The sequence below is a fragment of the Arachis stenosperma genome, chromosome 2 (genome assembly GCF_014773155.1).
Source record: "Arachis stenosperma cultivar V10309 chromosome 2, arast.V10309.gnm1.PFL2, whole genome shotgun sequence".
Lineage (NCBI taxonomy): Eukaryota > Viridiplantae > Streptophyta > Magnoliopsida > Fabales > Fabaceae > Arachis > Arachis stenosperma.
Window position 1 is genome coordinate 28,404,390 of NC_080378.1, and position 4,223 is coordinate 28,408,612.

Genomic DNA, 4,223 nt, shown 5'->3' on the forward strand with positions numbered 1-4,223 from the left:
CCACCACATCAAAATAAGTAATCTGTTATAAAATTCAAAATTCATGCAATTCTTCTCTTTTTCAATTAAGAACATTTTTCATTTAAGAGAGGTGATGGATTCATAGGACATTCATAACTTTAAGGCATAGACACTAAGACACTAATGATCATGTAATAAGACACAAACATGGATAAACATAAGCATCAAATTCAAAAAACAAGAAAATAAAGAACAAGGAAATTAAAGAACGGGTCCACCTTAGTGATGGCGGCTTGTTCTTCCTCTTAAAGATCTTATGGAGTGCTTGAGCTCCTCAATGTCTCTTCCTTGCCTTTGTTGCTCCTCTCTCATGATTCTTTGATCTTCTCTAATTTCATGGAGGAGGATGGAATGTTCTTGGTGCTCCACCCTTAGTTGTCCCATGTTGGAACTCAATTCTCCTATGGAGGTGTTGATTTGATCCCAATAGTTTTGTGGAGGAAAGTGCATCCCTTGAGGTATCTCAGGGATTTCATGATGAGTGGGATCTCTTGTTTGCTCCATCCTTTTCTTAGTGATGGGCTTGTCCTCAACAATGGGGATGTCTCCCTCTATGTCAACTCCTACTGAATAACAGAGGTGACAAATGAGATGAGGAAAGGCTAACCTTGCCAAGGTAGAGGACTTGTCCGCCACCTTATAAAGTTCTTGGGCTATAACCTCATGAACTTCTACTTCTTCTCCAATCATGATGCTATGAATCATAATGGCCCGGTCTAGAGTAACTTCAGACCGGTTGCTAGTGGGAATGATTGAGCATTGGATAAACTCCAACCATTCCCTAGCTACGGGCTTGAGGTCATGCCTTCTCAATTGAACCGGCTTCCCTCTTGAATCTCTCTTCCATTGGGTGCCCTCTTCACAAATGACTGTGAGGACTTGGTCCAACCTTTGATCAAAGTTGACCCTTCTAGTGTAAGGGTGTTCATCTTCTTGCATCATGGGCAAGTTGAATGCCAACCTTACATTTTCCGGACTAAAATCTAAGTATTTCCCCCGAACCATTGTAAGCCAATTCTTTGGGTCCGGGTTCACACTTTGATCATGGTTCTTGGTGATCCATGCATTGGCATAGAACTCTTGAACCATCAAGATTCCGACTTGTTGAATAGGGTTGGTAAGAACTTCCCAACCTCTTCTTCGAATCTCATGTCGGATCTCCGGATATTCACTCTTTTTTAGTTTGAAAGGGACCTCGGGGATCACCTTCTTCAAGGCCACAACTTCATAGAAGTGGTCTTGATGCACCCTTGAGATGAATCTCTCCATCTCCCATGACTCGGAGGTGGAAGCTTTTGCCTTCCCTTTCCTCTTTCTAGAGGTTTCTCCAGCCTTGGATGCCATAAATGGTTATGGAAAAACAAAAAGCAATGCTTTTACCACACCAAACTTAAAATGTTTGCTCGTCCTCGAGCAAAAGAAGAAAGAAGAGAGTAGAAGAAGAAGAAATAGAGGAGATGGAGATGGCTTTGTGGTTGAGGTGATTGGTGAATGGTTGAAGAAGAAGAGAGAGGGTGGTGGGGTAGCTGAGGATCCTGTGGGGTCCACAGATCCTGAGGTGTCAAGGAAAAGTCATCCCTGCACCAAGTGGCGAGCAAAAATGCTCTTTGTGCCAATTCTGGCGTTAAACACCGGGCTGGTGCCCATTTCTGGCGTTTAACGCCAACTTCTTTCCCTTTTCTGGCGTTTAACGCCAGTCTGGTGCCCTTTTCTGGCGTTAAACGCCCAGAATGGTGCCAGACTGGGCGTTAAACGCCCATTTGCTAGCTTCACTGGCGTTTAAACGCCAGCAAGTTCTCCTCCAGGGTGTACTATTTTTCTTTCTATTTTTCATTCTGTTTTTGCTTTTTTAATTGATTTTGTGACTTCCCATGATCATCAACCTATAGAAAACATAAAATAACAAAAGGGAAATAGATTAAATATAGCATTGGGTTGCCTCCCAACAAGTGCTTCTTTAATGTCAGTAGCTTGACAGAGGGCTCTCATGGAGCCTCACAGATGCTCAGAGCAATGTTGGAACCTCCCAACACCAAACTTAGAGTTTGAATGTGGGGGTTCAACACCAAACTTAGAAGTTGGTTGTGGCCTCCCTACACCAAACTTAGAGTTTGATTGTGGGGGCTCTGTTTGACTCTGTTTTGAGAGAAGCTCTTCATGCTTCCTCTCCATGGTGACAGAGGGATATCCTTGAGCCTTAAACACAAAGGATTCTTCATTCACTTGAATGATCAATTCTTCTCTGTCCACATCAATCACAGCCTTTGCTGTGGCTAGGAAGGGTCTGCCAAGGATGATAGATTCATCCATGCACTTCCCAGTCTCTAGGACTATGAAATCAGCAGGGATGTAATGGTCTTCAATCTTCACCAAAACATCCTCTACAAGTCCATAAGCTTGTTTTCTTGAGTTGTCTACCATCTCTAGTGAGATTCTTGCAGCTTGTACCTCAAAGATCCCTAGCTTCTCCATTACAGAGAGAGGTATGAGGTTTATGCTTGACCCTAAGTCACACAGAGCCTTCTTGAAGGTCATGGTACCTATGGTACAAGGTATTGAAAACTTCCCAGGATCTTGTCTCTTTTGAGGTAATTTCTGCCTAGACAAGTCATCCAGTTCTTTGGTGGGCAAAGGAGGTTCGTTCTCCCAAGTCTCATTACCAAATAACTTGTCATTTAGCTTCATGATTGCTCCAAGGTACTTGGCAACTTGCTCTTCAGTGACATACTCATCCTCTTCAGAGGAAGAATACTCATCAGAGCTCATGAATGGCAGAAGTAAATCCAATGGAATCTCTATGGTCTCAGTGTGAGCCTCTGATTCCCATGGTTCCTCATTAGGGAACTCATTGGAGGCTAGTGGACGTCCACTGAGGTCTTCCCCAGTGGCGTTCACTGCCTCTTCCTCCTCTCCTAGTTCGGCCATGTTGATCATGTTAATGGCCTTGCATTCTCCTTTTGGATTCTCTTCTATATTGCTTGGAAGAGTACTAGGAGGAAGTTCAGTAATTTTCTTGCTCAGCTGTCCCACTTGTACCTCCAAGTTTCTAATGGAGGACCTTGTTTCAGTCATGAAACTTTGAGTGGTTTTTATTAGATCAGAGACCATGGTTGCTAAGTCAGAATGGCTCTGCTTAGAATTCTCTGTCTGTTGCTGAGAAGATGATGGAAAAGGCTTGCTATTGCTAAACCTGTTTCTTCCACCATTATTGTTGTTGAAACCTTGTTGAGGTCTCTGTTGATCCTTCCATGAGAGATTTGGATGATTTCTCCATGAAGAATTATAGGTGTTTCCATAGGGTTCTCCTATGTAATTCACCTCTTCCATTGAAGGGTTCTCAAGATCATAAGCTTCTTCTTCAGATGAAGCGTCCTTAGTACTGCCTGGTGCATTTTGCATTCCAGACAGACTTTGAAAAATCAAATTGACTTGCTGAGTCAATATCTTGTTCTGAGCCAGTATGACATTCAGAGTATCAATCTCAATAACTCCTTTCTTCTGATTTGTCCCATTGTTCACAGGGTTCCTTTCAAAAGTGTACATGAATTGGTTATTTGCAACCATTTTGATTAGTTCTTGAGCTTCTGTAGGCGTCTTCTTCAGATGAAGAGATCATCCAGCAGAGCTATCCAAAGACATCTTGGACAGTTCAGACAGACCATCATAGAAAATACCTATGATGCTCCATTCAGAAAGCATATCAGAGGGACACTTTCTGATCAATTGTTTGTATCTTTCCCAAGCTTCATAGAGGGATTCTCCTTCCTTCTGTCTGAAGGTTTGGACTTCCACTCTAAGCTTACTCAATTTTTGAGGTGGAAAGAACTTTGCCAAGAAGGCATTGACTAGCTTTTCCCCAGAGTTCAGGCTTTCTTTAGGTTGTGAGTCCAACCATATCCTAGCTCTGTCTCTTACAGCAAAAGGGAATAGCATAAGTCTGTAGACTTCAGGGTCAACCCCATTAGTCTTGACAGTGTCACAGATTTGCAAGAATTCAGCTAAAAGCTGATGAGGATCTTCCAATGGAAGTCCATGGAACTTGTAATTCTGTTGCATTAGAGAAACTAATTGAGGCTTAAGCTCAAAGTTGTTTGCTCCAATGGCAGGGATAGAGATGCTTCTCCCATAGAAGTCGGGAGTAGGTGCAGTAAAGTCACCCAGCACCTTCCTTGTATTGTTGGCATTGTTGTTGTTTTCGGCTG

The 4,223-nt window shown here is 42.7% G+C and overlaps 1 non-coding gene across 1 annotated transcript; it reads left to right on the forward strand.

Annotated features, from left to right (window-relative positions):
• The first annotated feature begins 3,714 nt into the window (after positions 1-3,714).
• Positions 3,715-3,822, forward strand: LOC130964363 (small nucleolar RNA R71). Its single transcript, XR_009080460.1, has one exon. It is a non-coding gene; the product is annotated as a small nucleolar RNA R71 (small nucleolar RNA).
• The last annotated feature ends 401 nt before the right edge of the window (positions 3,823-4,223 follow it).